Raw genomic sequence first — 16,812 nt, 5'->3', positions numbered from 1 at the left:
CATGAGGCCAGATCATCCTAAGGTTCTATCTCTTCAAGTCCCATGTTTCTTTCCCAATTTTTCACTAACTGAGTTGGTCTGAGTGGATCACAGCTTCTTTTTTTAATGTTCTAAGTGGAGCTTCCTTTAAAAAGAACAGCTTTATTGAGATATAATTCACATACCATACAATTCATCCATTTAAAGCATACAATTCAACTGTTTTTAGCATATGTGTAACCACTACCACAGTCAACTTTAGAATGCTTTGTCACCTCAAAAAGATATCCTATACCTGTTAGCAGGCATTCCCCTTCCCCCCGTCTCCAACTCCTGGAAACCACTAATCAACTTTCTGTGTCTGTGGATTTGCCTATAATGGACATTTCATGTAATTGGGATTATACTATAAGTGGCTTTGTATGACTGGCTTCTTTCACTTAATGTGATGTTTTCAAGGTGCATCCATGTTGTAGCATGTATTAGTACTTCATTTACTTTTATTGTGGAATAAATTTTCACTGTACAGATATAACACATTTATCTATTCATCAGTTGATAGATACTTGGGTTGTTTTCACCTTTTGGCTGTTTTGAATAATGCTGCTGTAAACATTCATGAACAAGTTTTTGTGTGAATGTATGTTTTCATTTCTTTTGGGTATATACCTAGGATTGGAATTGCTGGGTCATATGATGACTCTATGTTTAACCATGTAAGGAACTGCCAAACTGTTTTCAAAGTGGCTGCACCATTTTACTTTCCCTCCAGCAGCGTATGAGGGTTCTGATTTCTCCACATGCTTGCCAGCACTTGTAATTATCTGGCTTTTTGATTATAGCAATCCCAGTAGAAGTGAAGTGGTATCCCATTGTGGTTTTGATATGCATTCCCCTGAGAACATTTTCATGTGCTTATCTGTCATTTGTATATCTTCTTTGGAGAAATGTCTATTCAGATACTTTGCCCATTTTTAAAATTGGGTTGTCTCTTTATTAATCAGTTCTAAGAGTCGCTTATGGATACTAGATACAAGTTCCCTGTAAACTGAAAATATTTCTCCCATCGTGGGGATTGTTTTTCCACTTTCTTGATAGTGTCCTTTAAAGCATAGATGTTTTTTATTTTGATGAAGTTCAATTTATATATTTTGATTGTGTTTCTTATGCTTTGGTGTCATATATGAGATTCTGTTTCTAAACCTAGGGTCATGCAGATTTATCTCCATGTTTTCTTTTAAGAGTTTTATAATTTTAGCCCTTATATTTAGGTCTTTGAGTTAATTTTTGTATATGGTGTGAGGTAAGTGTTCAATCTCATTCTTTTGCATGTGTCTATCCAGTTGTCATGGTACCATTTGTTGAAAAGACTATTCTTTCCCATTGAATGACCTTGGAACCCTTGTTGAAAACCAGTTAACCATAGACATATAAGTTCATATCTGGACTCTTAATTCTATTCCATTGATCTATATGTCCATCCTTATGCCAGTACCACATGTTCTTAATTACTATAGCTTTGTAGTAAATTTTGAAATCAGAACGTGTGAGACCTCCAACTCTGTTCTTTTTTCAAGAATGTTTTGACTATTCTGGGTCCCTTGCATTTCCATATGAATGTTAGGATCAGCTTACCAATTTCTGCAAATAAGGCAGCGAAGATTTTGATAGGGGTTGCATTGAATTTGTAGATCAATTTGGGGAGTATTGCCATCTTAAAAATATTAAGTCTTCTAATCCACAAACACAGGATGTTTTTATGTGTATTTAGATCTTTAATTTCTTCCAACAAAATTTTGTAGTTTTTAGAGCATGTATAAGTTTTACACTCCTTTTATTAAAGTTATTCTTAAATATTTTATTCTTTTTGATGCTGTTGTAAATGCAATTGTTTTCTTAATTTCATTTTCAGATTGTTCATTGCAAGTATATAGAAATACCGTTTATTTTTGTATATAGATCTTGTATCCTGCAACCTTACTGAATTTGTTTATTAGTTCTAACAGGTATTTAGTGGATTCCTTAGGATGTTCTATGTATAAGATCTTGTCATCTGTGAATAAAGATGGGTTTACTTCTTCTTTACATTTTGGATGCCTTTTATTGCTTTTTTTATGCCCAATTAGCCAGGCTAGAACCTTTAGTACCATGTTGAATAGAAGTGGTAAGACCAGATATCTTTGTCTCATAACTGATCTTATGGATGTTAGATGTGGGGATATCTTACATGTCTTCTATATACTTAATAAAGTTCTTTTGTATTCCTAGTTTGTTGAGTGTTTTTATCATAAAAGGGTGTTATATTTTGTTGAATGTTTTTTTTTCTGTATCTACTGAGATGGCTGTGATTTTCATTTTCTATTCCATTGATATGGTGTATTAATTATTTTTCAGATATTAAACCATCCTTGCTTTTCTGTGATAAATCACACTTGACCATGGTGTATAAATCATTTATGTTGCTGAATTTGGTTTGTCAGTGTTTTCTTTTATGGCTTAGCATATGGTCTGTTCTGGAGAATGTTCCATATGTTCTTGGGAAGAATATATATTCTGTTGTTGGGTGGAATGTTCTATAGATGTCTCTTTTCTAGTGTTTTGTTGAGGATGTTTGCATCTTTATTATTATGAGATGCTAGTCTTTAGGTTTCTTTTCCTGTGATCTCTTTGTCTGGTTTTGGTATCACGGTAATACTGGCTTCAGAGAATGAGTTGGGAAATTGGGAAATATTGCTTCCTCTTCTATTTTTTTGGAAGAGTTTCTGAAGAATTGGTATTAGTTCTTTTTTAAATGTTTGGTACGATTCACCAATGAATCCATCTGTGCTAATACTTTCTTTGTAGCTGTTTTTTTAAATTACTAATTCAACTCATGTTATAGATCCATTCTTATTGTCTGTTTCTTGTTTAATTGGTTTTGGTGGTCTGTGTCTTTCTAGGAATTTTTCGATTTCATCTGAATTGTCTTATTTATTGACACACAATTGTTCAAGAGTATTCCTTTTTAATCATTTGTATTTCTGTAATATCTGTAGGAATGTCTTCTCTTTAGTTTCTGATTGAGTAATTTGAGTCATCTATGGTTTTCCCTTTGTGAATATAGCTATAAGTTTGTCAATTTTGTTAATCATTTTAAAGAACCAGCTTTTGGTTTCATTGATTTCCTCTATTTTCTACTCTCTATTTCATTAATTTGCACTTCATTATTTCTTTCCTTCTGCTTGTTTTACATTTGTTTATTCTTTTTTTCCAGTGTCTTAAGGTGGAAATTAGGTTACTGATTTGAAATATTTCCTCTTTTTTAACATAAGTATTTACAGCTATAAATTTCCCCGTGAACACTGCTTTAACCACATCTTAAGTTTTGGAATGTTTCATCTTCATTTTCATTGATCTCAAAGTATTTTCTAATTTTTCTTTTGAGTTTTTTCTTTGACCAAGTGGTTATTTAGGAGTTTGTTGTTTAGTTTCCACATATTTGTGAGTTCCTGAAATATCTTTCTATTTCTAAATTCAATCCACTGTGGTCAGAGAACGTAATTTATATGATTTCTATCTTTTTAAATTTACTGAGGTTTTTCTTATGGCCTACTAAATAGTCTATCCTGGTAATTGCTCCAGGAGCACTTGGGAAGAATGTATATTCTTTTTTTATTTTTTTGCGGTATGCGGGCCTCTCACTGTTGTGGCCTCTCCCGTTGCGGAGCACAGGCTCCGGACGCGCAGGCTCAGCGGCCATGGCTCACGGGCCCAGCCGCTCTGCGGCATGTGGGATCTTCCCGGACCAGGGCACAAACCACATGTCCCCTGCATCGGCAGGCGGACTCTCAACCACTGCGCCACCAGGGAAGGCCAGAATGTATATTCTTATCAAAAATCATGGAAACTAGTAAACAGTGGAATGACATATTTAAAATACTGACAGAAAAAAAATTGTCACCCAAAACTTCTATACTCAACAAAAATATCCTTCAAAAATGAAGGAGAAATCAAGACAATCCCAGATAAACAAACACTGAGGTAGTTTGTCACTGGTAGACCTGTACTACAAGAAATGCTAATGGTAGTAATTCAGGCTGAAATAAAAGAACATTAGAAAGTAAGTCAAAGCCATATAAAGAAATAAAAAACAAAGGTAAAGGTAGCTATGTAGGTAAACATAAGAGCCAGTATTATTGATTTCTACCTCATAAATCCTCTTTTTTTCTATACGATTTAAAAGAAAAACACATAAAACAATAATTACAAATCTATGTTAATAGGTATACAATGTATAAAGATGTGACTTGTGAAAATAACAGCATGAGGAAGATGGGATGGAGCTGCATAGGAGCAATATTTTTGTACACTGATGAAGCTAAGCTGGTACTACTTCAAACTAATTGGTACAAATTTAAGATGTTTATTTATTCTTTAATCAGTTTTGGTAGTTTGTATCTAGAAATTTGTCTATTTCATCTAGGTTATCTAATTTGTAGGCAAACAATTTTTCATAATATTTTCCTATAAGTTTATTTTTTTTCTGTAAGGTATAGTAGCAATGTCCCCACTTTCACCTATGATTTTAGAAATTTAGTTCTTTCTCTCTTCTTTGTCTCTCCCTCTCTCTCTTTGGTAAGTATAGATAAATGTTAGTCAGTTTTAATAATCTCTAAAAAAACAACTTTTAGTTTCATTGACTGTCTCTATTATCTTCTTATTCTCGATTTTGTTATTCTCAGCTCCATTCTTTATTATTTCTTTCTTTCTGATAATTTTTTTTTAATTTGCTCTTCTTTTTTTTACTTCCTTAAGGTATGAAGATAAGTTGCTTATTTGAGATTTCTTTTCATTTTTAATGTAGACATTTACAGCTATAAAATTCCATCTGGGGCTTCCCTGGTGGTGCAGTGGTTGAGAGTCCGCCTGCCGATGCAGGGGACGCGGGTTAGTGCCCCGGTTCAGGAAGATCCCACATGCCGCGGAGCGGCTGGGCCCGTGAGCCATGGCTGCTGAGCCTGCGCGTCTGGAGCCTGTGCTCTGCAACGGGAGAGGCCACAACAGTGAGAGGCCCGCGTACTGCAAAAAAAAAAAAAAAAAAAAATTCCATCTGAGCGTGGCTTTCATTTCATCTTGTAAGTTTTGGTATATTGTGTTTTTAATTTTAACTTGTATCAGAGTATTTTCTGATTTCCCTTCTGATTTTTTTCTTTCATTCATTGGCTATTTAATGTATGGTTTTATTTCCACATATTTGGAATTTTCCAGTTCTCCTAATGTTATTGATTTCTAGTTTCATTTCTTTGTGTTCAGAGCATATCCTTTGTATGGTTTCAGTCTTTTTGAATTTATTAACACCTGATTTGTGGCTTAACATATGTTCTGTTGTGAAGAATGTCCTATCTGCAATTGGAAGAAAAATATGCATTCTGCTGTTGTTGGTTGGAGGATTTGTGTATGTCTGTCAGGTCTAGTTGGTTTGTAGTGTTGCTTAAATTCTCTATCTCCATAATGATCTTCTATCTGATTGTCCTATCATTATTAAAAGTAGGGTATTGAGGGACTTCCCTGGTGGCACAGTGGTTAAGGATCTGCCTGCCAATGCAGGGGACACAGATTTGATCTCTGGTCCGGGAAGATAGCGCATGCCGCAGAGCCCACGTGACACAACTACTGAGCCTGTGCTCTAGAGCCCGTGAGCCACAACTACTGAGCCTGCGTGCCACAACTACTGAAGCCCACACACCTAGAGCCCATGATCCGCAACAAGAGAAGCCACCGCAATGAGAAACCCGCGCACCACAACAAAGAGTAACCCCTGCTTGCTGCAACTAAAGAAAGCCTGTGCACAGCAACAAAGACCAAGTGTAGCCAAAAGTAAATAAATAGATAAATTTATAAAAAAATAAAAGCAGGGTATTGAAATCTCCAACTATTATTATAGAATTGTTTATTCTTCCCTTTGATTCTGTCAATTTTTGCTTCATATATTTGGGGATCTGTTGTTGGGTGCATATATGTTCATAATTGTTATATCTTATTGAAAACCTGATTAGAGCAATAACGAATAAAGAGATTGAATCAGTAATCAAAAACTTCCAAAGCAAGAAAAGCTCAGGACCAAATGGCTCCACTAGTTATTTCTGTCAAACACCTAAAAATAAGTTAACACCAATTCTCAAAATCTTCCTAAAGAAGATGAGAGAACACTTCCTAAGTCATTCTATGAGGCCACCATTACCCTGATACTAAGGATAGACAAATATATCACATTAAAAGAGAGCCACAGATCAATATCACTTGTGGATATATATCCAAAAATTCTCAACAAGGCACCAGCAAACTGAATTCAGCAGTATATTAAAAGTATTATACACCAAGACCAAGAGTGATTTATGCCAGGAATGCAAGGGTCTTTCAACATATAAAAATCAATCAATATAATACACCAGCATGGGCACACGCACTCCTGGGCACACAGAGAACAGGGCATGTGCCACGGAGCAGCGGTTAGCTGAGTTGGAGGTAGGGCCCAGAAACCAGCCAGGTTGGCGGCAGAACCCAGCACTTCAGAGCCACTGTGCACAAACCTCGGGAGAGAAGGCGGAAGCAGCTGCAACTCCAAAGGCAGCCCCAGGCTGGCTAAAACAGTTCTTGGTGTGGAAACCGAGGCCCTTGAGTGCCCAGGCCCAGCCCAGCCTTGCTCAGGGAGCAGCTTAGCCTGGAGACTGGATGTCACAGCCACCGCGGAATCCAGCCAAGCCACCACCTCTGCCCCCCCTGCCCTAGCGGGGCCAGTCTCCCCTGACCGACATCAGCTTCTTGAAGGTGCTCCTCTGGTTGGTCCTGCTGGGACTGTTTGTGGAACTGGAATTTGGTCTGGCCTATTTTGTCCTGTCCCTCTTCTACTGGATGCATGTGGGGAAATGAGGCCCTGAGGAGAAGACAGAGGGGCACCCTGATTGCCCAGCAGCTGGAACGCGAGCTGCACCTGAGGCCTCTGCAGGGGAGATAGGGCCAGCCTTGCTGTTGGCTGGCCCCCAGGGCCCTCACACCCCTGGGGTATCGATTTGTGGGTTTGGCTGAGGGTAGCTTGCAGGTCAGTTCTATGACCCTGCAGTTCCACACACTTTCCCTGATTTCCTGCTGCAGTTTTATATCAGAACTTCTTTTTGGTTTTGGTGAAACTCCCAGAAAGACACTTACTGTGGGTCTGATGCAATTTATAAAAATTACACACTCAAGAAAGGAGACCTATTTGTCTCTTTATTTAAGAGAGGTGATTTTTAGAACAGTAGGAGGGCACTGGGGAGATAACTGTTTAAAATATCCAGCTGTTTGAAGTAATGGTTTGGTACATCAGGACTATATGTTAAAAGTAAATATTCTCTTTAAGTATTTTTTAATTAATTAATTTTTAAAATTGACATATATTTGATTTACAATGTTGTGTTAGTTTCAGGTATATAGCAAAGTGATTCATTTATACATATGTATATTCTTTTTCAGATTCTTTTCTTATACAGGTTACTACAAAATATTAAGTATTTTGTAGTTCCTGTGCTATACAATAGGTCCTTGTTGTTTGTTTTATATATGGTGGTGTGTATCTGCTAATCCCAGGTTCCTAGTTTATCCCTCCCCCTCACCTTTCCACTTTGGTAGCCATAAATTTGTTTTCTATGTCAAAAAAATTATAATATACCATGTTAATGGAATGAAGGAAAAATCCACATGATCATCTCAATTGATGCTGAGAAAGAATTTGACAAAATCCGGCACCATTTCATGATAAAGAAAACCTTAACATACATACTAGGAATATATATATATATATATATATATATTAATATATTTGGATCCTCTCCAAAGAGGATCCAAAGAAACAGAAATGAAAAAAGAAAAGTTACAACTGACACCACAGAAATACAAAAGATCATAAGAGATGGCTATAAACAATTATGCACCAATAAAATGGACAACCTAGAAGAAATGGACAAATTTCTAGAAACATATAATCTCTCAAGGCTGAACGAGGAAGAAATATAAAATATGAACAGACTGATTACCAGGAATGAAATTGAATCATTAAAAACAAACAAAACAAACAAAAAAATCACCAACAAACAAAAGTCTATGACCAGATGGTTTTACAGGTGAATTCTACCAAACATTCAGAGAAGAGTTAACACCTGTCCTTCTCAAATTATTTCAAAACATTGCAGAGGAAGGAACCCTTCCAAACTCATACTATGAGGCCAGCATCACCCTGATACCAAAACCTGACGAAGATATCACAAAAAAAGAAAATTACAGACCAGTATCTCTGATGAACATAGATGCAAAAATCCTAAACAAAATATTACAAACCAAATACAAAATGATCGCACACCACGATCAAGTGGTATTTATCCCAGGTTTGACATCCACAAATCAATCAGTACGATATACCACATTAAAAAATTGAAGAGGGCTTCCCTCGTGGCGCAGTGGTTGAGAGTCCGCCTGCCGATGCAGGGGACACGGGTTCGTGCCCCGGTCCGGGAAGATCCCGCATGCCGCGGAGCGGCTGGGTCCGTGAGCTGTGGCCGCTGGGCCTGCGCGTCCAGAGCCTGTGCTCCGCGACGGGAGGGGCCACAACAGTGAGAGGCCCATGTACCGCAAAAAAAAAAAAAAAAAAAAAAAAAAAAAATTGAAGAATAAAAAATCATGTGATCATCTCAATAGATGCAGAAAAAGCATTTGACAAAATTCAACATCCATTTATGATAAAGTCTCTCAACAAGGTGGGTGTAGAGGGAACATACCTCAACATAATAAAGGCCATTTATGACAAGTCTATAGGCAACATCATACTCAATGGTGAAAAGCTCAAAGCATTTCCTCTAAGATCAGGAAGAAGACAAGGATGCCCACTCTCACCACATTTTTTGGTTTGTTTTTTTAAATTATCTTAATTCCACTCTCATCACTTTTATTGAACATAGTATTAGAAGTCCTAGCCCCAGCATTCAGACAAGAAAAGGAAATAAAAGGGATCCAAATTGGAAAGGAAGAAGTTAAACAGTCACTATTTGCAGATGACATGATACTCTACATAGAAAATCCTAAAGATGTCACCAAAAAACTGCTAGAGCTCATCAATGAATTCATAAAGCTGCAGAATACAAAACGAATATACAGAAACCTGTAGTGTTTCTATACACTAACAATTAATTATCAGAAATAGAAATTAGGAAAACAATACCATTTATAATCACATCAAAAAGAATAAATCTAACTAAGGAGATGAAAGACCTGTACTTGGAAAAATATTAGACACTGATGAAAGAAATTGAAGACAACATAGAAAGATGGAGAGATATACTGTGCTCATGGATTGGGAGAATTAATATTGATAAAATGACCATTCCCCCCAAGGAAATCTACAGATTCAGTGCAATCCCTATCAAAATACCAATGGCATTTTTCACAGAACTAGAACAAATAATTCTAAAATTTGTATGGAAACACAAAAGACCTTGAATAGCCCAAACAATCTTAAGAATAAAGAACAGAGCTGGGAACATCATGCACCCTCACTTCAGACTATGCTACAAAGCTACAGTAATCAAAACCAGTATGATATTGGCACAAAAATAGTCACATAGATCAATGGAACAGAATAGAGAGTCCAGAAATGAACCCACCTTTATATGGTCAATTAATCTATGACAAAGGAAGCAAGAATATACAATGGGGGAAAGACAGTCTCTTCAATCAATGATGTTGGGAAAACTGGATAGCTACATGCAAAGGAATCAAACTGGACTACTTTTTCACACCATATACAAAAATAAACTCATAATGGATTCGAGGGATAAATGTAACACCTGAAACCATAAAATTCCTAGAAGAAAACATAGGCAGTATTCTCTTTGACATTGGTCTTAGCAATATATTTTGGATATGTTTTCCCAAGCAAGGAAAATGAAAGCAAAAATAAACTAATGGGACTACATCAAACTAAAAAGCTTTTGCATGATGAAGGAAACTATCCGAAAACTGTGAAGACCACCTACTGAATGGGAGAAGATATTTGCAAGTGATATATCCAATAAGGGGTTAATATCCCAAATACACAAAGAACTCATATAACTTTGTATCAAAAAACAAACAACCCAATTAAAAAATGGACAGAGGATCTGAATAGACATTTTTGCAAAGAAGACATACAGGTGACCAACTGATACATGAAAAGATGCTCAATATCACTAACCATCAGGGAAATGCAAATCAAAACCACGATGGGATATCTCCTTACATCTGCCAGAATGGCTAACATCAAAAAGACAACAAATAACAAATTGTTGGAGAGGATGTGGAGAGAAGAGAACCCTTGTACACTGTTGGTAGGAATGTAAATGGGTTCAACCAGTATGGAAAACAGTATAGCAGTTCCTCAAAAAACTAAAAATAGAACTACCATATGATCCAGCAATTCCACTATTGGGTATTTATCGAAACAAAGCGGAATCACTAATTTGAAAACATATATGCACCCCTATGTTCACTGCAGTATTACTTACAATAGTCAAGATGTGGAAGCAAACTAAATGCACACTGACAGATGAATGGATAAAGAAGATGTGGTGTAAATACACAATGGAACATTACTCAGTCATAAAAAATGAAATCTTGCTACTTATGACAAAATGGATGGACCTAGAGGGTATTATGATAAGTCAGTCAGGGAAAGACAAATACTCTGCAATTTCACTTATATGTATAATCTAAAAAGCAAAGCCAATGAACAAATACAACAAAACAGAAACAGAGTCATAGAAACAGAAAATAAACAAGTGGTTGCCAGAGGGAAGGGGTTAGGGAATGAAAAATAGGTGAGGGAGGTTAAGAGGTATAAACTTCCAGTTACAAAATAAATGAGTCATGGGTATGAAACGTACAGTGTAGGGAATACAGTCAATAATTATGTAATATATTTGTATGGTGACAGTGGTAACTAGACTTATCGTGATGAGCATTTTGAAATGTATAGAAATATAGAATCACTGTATCATGCACCAGGAGCTAACATAGTGTTGTAGGTCAATTATACTTCAAACACAAACAAACTCATAGAAAAAGAGATCAGATTTGTGGTGACCAGAGGTGGTTAATGGGGCAGGTTGGGGGGGGGGATTGGATGAAGGTGGTCAAATGGTACAAACTTCCAGTTATAAGATAAATTAAGTACTAGGGATGTAATGTATGACATGATTTATATAATTAACACTGCTGTATGTTATATATGAAACTTGTTAAGAGGGTAAATTCTAAAAGTTCTCATCACAAGGGAAAAAACATTCCTATTTCTTTAATTTTGTGTCTGTATTAGATGATGGGTATTCACTAAACTTATTGTGGTAATCATTTCATGACGCATGTAAGTCAAATCATTATACTCTACACCTTAAACTTATACAGTGCTGTATGTCAGTTATGTCTCAATAAAACTGGAAGAAAAATAAAGAAATAGCAGCTTATGTATATATATTAGGAATAAATGAGGAAACTAATTACCAGGAGAAACCACTAAAAGAGGAGAAGGTCTGGCATGGGAAAGGATGGGGCAAGGGATGGTTGGTTGTTATATTGAACACTTCTGCTCTTTGATTTTTAATCATATACATGTGTAATATTTTGATTTCAAAAGTGCTTTTTAAACTCTGTAATTCTAACTCTGTCCCCTCCTGGCCTCAAATCCTTCTAAGGCTCCCCCCCTCAAATGATACATGTTAAACTATAAATTATTTCCATGTCACTAAAAGCCCTTCAACATCTGGCCCCGACCTACATTACCAGCATCATTACTGCTCTTTTCCTTAAAGTACCTGGGCCGCTAGTCACATCAATCTATTTGCAGCATCTTGGGTACCATTTTCTTTCATGCTTCCATGCTTTTGCACGTTTTGTTGCCTCTGCTTGACTTTCCCCTCTCCCTCCCCCTCTCCTTCTCCTCCTCTTCTTCCTCCTCATCTCCCTGATGAACCCACACTCATCTTCCCAGAGTCTGCAAATGTCACCTTCCCTAGGAGGCCTTCCCTACCACCCCACAGGAAGATTTTTGCCCTTTCCCCTGTGCTGTCCAAGCATTTAGTACATTGCTCTACTATAGCACAGATCACATGGGATTTAACTTGTTGAGTCTGCTTTCCCCACTAGATTGTGGGCTGCTTGATGGCAGTGGCCAGCTTTTATTCATGTTTATATTCCCAGGGCTTATCCCATGCCTTATTGAATTGAATGTGTTTTTAAAGGACATTTGAAAAAATATTTCACTAAGAAACTAGGGAAAATCAGATAGTCTCAGAAAGCTAGTATAGGTGATTGTATTACAGCATCACCATAACTGTGAAGAAAGAAATGTTGATAGTGTGATAGCTCCTCAAAATATTAAACATAGAGTTACCTATGACCCAGCAGGCCCACTCCTAGGTATATATCCACTCTTAGGCATATATCCAAATATATATCCACACAAAAGCTGGTATATGAATGTTCATAGCAGCATCATTCATAACAGCCAAAAATGAAAATAACCTAAATGCCCATCAATTGAAGAATGGATAAAAAAATGTGCTATATACATAAAATGAAATATTATTTGGCCATGAAAAGGAATGAAGTACTGATACATACTACAACTTGGATGAACATTGAAGTCATGCTAAGTGAAGCCAGACACAAAAGGCCACATATTGTATGACTTCATTTTTATGAAATGCTCAGAATAGGCAAATCTATAGAGACAGAAAGTATGTGTGAATGGTTACTTAGGGCAGGAGGTGAGGTGGAGGTGAATGGGAGTGACTGCTAATGGGTATAAAGTTTCTTTTTGGGGTGATTAAATGTTCTAAAATCAGTGATGGCGGTCACACAACTTTGGGAATATGCTAAAATACGTTATATTGTACACTTTAAAACAGTGAACTTTATGATTTGAATGATATCTCAATAGAGTTGTTTAAAATAAAAAGGAACGTATAAAAAATTCTGGAAGGAAACGCACCAAAAATTTAACAAGTGGTTGTTAACTTTGAGTTGTGGGGTTTTGTGAGGGAGATCGTTACTATTTTTCTTTTCTTCTGCTTTACAGCTCTTTCCATACACTCTATGATGAACATGTAATTAACGTCAGACACTTCATGCTTTAAAATATCAAGAAAGAGGAGAGAGAGAATTAACATATTAACATATTCTGAGTACATGCTATGTACTCGTAAGGTAATCCCCACTGTTCACTGCTCTATTGCAAGACTGGTAATCCCCACAGCATTCCTTATTTTCAATTTCACCAGGGTGACAGGGGAAAAAATGAGACTTAAGGATTCACTGTCTTTCCCCATTCTCCTCCCACTTCTAAAAAGCTTCTTGGGTTTTCTGGCTTGATTTGGGGCCTTTTGGTTTGTTGAACGGGTAGTAATGACTAAAGGAAAATTGAAAGAGGCCTTGAAAGTCAGGACTGATTTACAGTAAAAAGAGCAGAGAGTGACCAGAGAAAGCAAAGAAAGCTCTGGGGAAAGATCAGAAGAAGGCAGAGAAAGAGAAGACATAGCAGGGGCTGATGGTGGGGGGAATTAGCCCCGTGTGTAAAAGGATGGATTGGATTCTGGATGCCTGACCCTTTTAATCATGCTGATTTCAGCTCAGACATGGCCACTTCAAAGGTCCCGTGAATGTGTGATACCTACTTCTGAAGGAACCCCTGCCACTTCTATCTCGACCTCTTTCCATCCCATTACCCTGCATTATCCTCTCCATAGTATTGATTACGATCTGAACGTGTCCTGTCTTCTCTTGCTGGGATGCGAGTACCATTCCAGAAGCAGAGCCTCCTCTGGCTTGTTCACTGCTCTATTGCAAGACTGGGAACCAGGTCTGGTAACTTGTGGTGTTCGGAAAATGAGAATTGCATTTTCTGTTGTCATTCATCGACTCCTCTCCCCTCACTTATCTCCACTTTTTCCAATGCTATTCATCCTCCAAAGCCTCGCTCAAGACCCAACAACTCCAGGAACTCATATCTCTTGGCTAGAAGTGAGCCCCTGTCCTTGACACATGAGCCCTCAACTACTCCCATGCCGATCTCATAAGCTCTTTGATGCTAGGGTCCATTTCTTATACATCACAGCAACACATTTTACTGAGCTTATTTGTGTGTGGGTGCATGCCAGAAAATCAACACATAAGAAAAATAGTCATTTTAGACTGATAACTTATGAAGAAAATAAAATAAATTAACGGCCTAGATGAAGACAAGGGTTGGGGGAACGGCACTAATTTCATCTGGATGGTTGGAGAGGAAGTGGCAATTGAGCTGAGATCTGACTGATCAAATCTGGATCTTTCTGTGTCTCCCACAGTGCCCTACATATCGCATTTGCTGACTGACAGACCATGAAGTGTCTGGAGTGGGATGTTCCTAAAGGTTATCTAGCCCAGGTCCAATCTTACATAGGTTTCACCTCCTGACAGTAAGCTGCTGCCCCCAGGTAGGACAACCTGCCTCAAGGTCCCCAAATTTTCCCATTTCAGTTGGTTCTCAAGACTCCCTTATGGATAGCTGCAGAACCAGCATTTTCTAGGCACCAGCTGTGTGCCAGACACTTCCATACCCAGTATCTTACTTAACTCTTACCTAGTAGTGCTATTATCATTATTCCTATTTGAAAGATGAAGGAAGCTCAGAGAGTTTATGTAACTTGCCCAAGGCCACACTGCCAGCAAGTGTGTAGTGAGTGTGCCTGACACCAAGGCTGGTGCATCTTGCTACCATCCCTTGCTCTCCCTTCATTCTGAAGTTTAAACCATCCTGCTCAGGCTTTAGAAGTTCTTTGAGATTCCTAACCTTGGGACTGGCTTGATTTCATTGGACCTTTCTCAGTAGAGATATCAAGTTAGCCTTTCCCACGAACTGACCCTTTAGAGACACAAAGTTTTGCTGGCTTTATTTTTCATAATCACTGCATGAAGACTGAGATCGTGTCTGACCCCAAATGCCCCTGGCTGGACAATCTCATGCCTCACTCAGGCTCCTTTCTCCAAATCTGGGACTGCCTCATAACACCTGTGTGTGTGTGTGTGTGTGTGTGTGTGTGTGTGTGTGTGTGAAAGAGAGAGACAGAGAGAAACAGAGAATAACAGACTGATGCTGTTTACTTGCCTGGTCCCCAGGCTAAGAGGTCATTCTGATCTCCTGTATTGTGACTTCTTTCCCCCCTCAACCTTCAAATCTGCTGAGTCTGTTCTACTTCCCCTTTTATTCTCTTCAGGGGGTCGACACCCTGTATCTGCTCTTTTGTGCCCCAGAGAGGACCTTGTTCATCTCCTATGTCTCCTCCCTCCCTCAGCCTCCTTCTCAGTCTCAGAGCCAGGGCCAGCTGCCCTAGAGGTGAAAACAGGGAGCAGGAGCCCTGGCTTCTGGGAGTCTCTGAACCAGCCCATTTTGAGGGGCGCATGCCCTCGTGTGTTCGCCTTGTGTAAATTCAGCCTGAGATTACAGCCTAAGGCCCTGCTGGCAGAGCCTTCTTCTACTAGCCTGGCCAAGGATCCTAGCCTTTCTCCACCTGCCTGTGCCATTCCTCCCTGGCGTTTGAATCAGCCTAGGTCTTGGAGACCGCATCTGGTCTCACTGCAAATGGGACACCTCCTGGTCATTTCCCCCTTTGTCTCTCTCTCTAACAACTGCAACTACACAACAATAATAATAGCCACTATTTGGCAAGCATGTAGTATGGGCCAGGGGATTTATATATATCAGCTAGCTCAAGCTGCGCAGCACCCCCATAAGTAAGTGTTATTTTCTTGGCACATGGTAGGCACTTATGAATGAAGGAACGGTTTCTCCCCAATTCATCATAGAGCAAACAGAAGCTCAGGGAGGTTGCAAAAGTAATAAGGGTCAGAAACAGAACTGAAACCCAAGCCTATTTGATCTCAAAGCCTGGGCTCTGAACAGTCGTATCAGGATGCTTCTAAAACCACTGCAGCACCTTGAATCCCAGTCCCCGGGACTGTGTGGATGTGGTTAGGGATACTGGATTTGAAGTCATATAGCTAGTAAGCAGGCACCACCACTTCCTGGTTCTGTGAGTGTGGGCGAGTTGCTTAACTTCTCTGTACCACAGCTTCCTTTTTGGCAAATGGCGATAATAATAGTAACAGCTCAGAGGGTTGGGCCATTTTAATGAGATATTATACATAAAGGGCTTAGCATGGAGCTTGGCATATGGTAATCACTCAAAAAATGTTTGTGATGGTGATGATGGTTCAGCTGTGTGCTAGGTGGCAGCACGTGAGCTCATCTTCCCTAATGAGCTCCTGTAGTACAGATATTCTGTATGGTGGGCTCCATGCACGCCGATCAGCCTTAGCAATCAGCTAGCCTGGGAGGGAGGCTGTCAGCTACTGATGAAAGGTGGGTTGCTCGGCTAGGGCACGTCTGCTTCTAGAGGAAGACCACTGTGCCTCTGCCCAGAAGTGCGCCCTGGGAGGCCCTTCTGGCAGGGCTGAGATTTCTTGCAGGAAGCAGTTCTATCCTGCACCAACATGAGGAAAAGTGTGTAATCAGAGTCACAGAAGCCTGTGCCTTATTACCTGGCTCTGGTCATTTCGGTCTGGACCTTTTCAAAGACAGGTGTTACCGATCCACTTTAGCCATAAAATCCCTTCACGAAGTGCCCCTGGGAAAGTCCAACCTGAAACCTGCAAGCTCTTCTCCTTGGAGAATGTGCCTGGGAAATGGAATAGGCTGCCTGCTTTCCAGAGCCGTCAACTCCAAGCCAGGGCCTTGTGAGAACCCTAGTGGTGGGC

The sequence above is a fragment of the Delphinapterus leucas genome, chromosome X (assembly GCF_059928025.1).
Source record: "Delphinapterus leucas isolate spDelLeu-1000000601 "Yukka" chromosome X, BTC_Dleu_Yukka2, whole genome shotgun sequence".
In the NCBI taxonomy this organism is placed as follows: domain Eukaryota; kingdom Metazoa; phylum Chordata; class Mammalia; order Artiodactyla; family Monodontidae; genus Delphinapterus; species Delphinapterus leucas.
The sequence above is the reverse complement of the archived record's forward strand: the minus strand, read 5'-3'. Positions refer to the sequence as shown.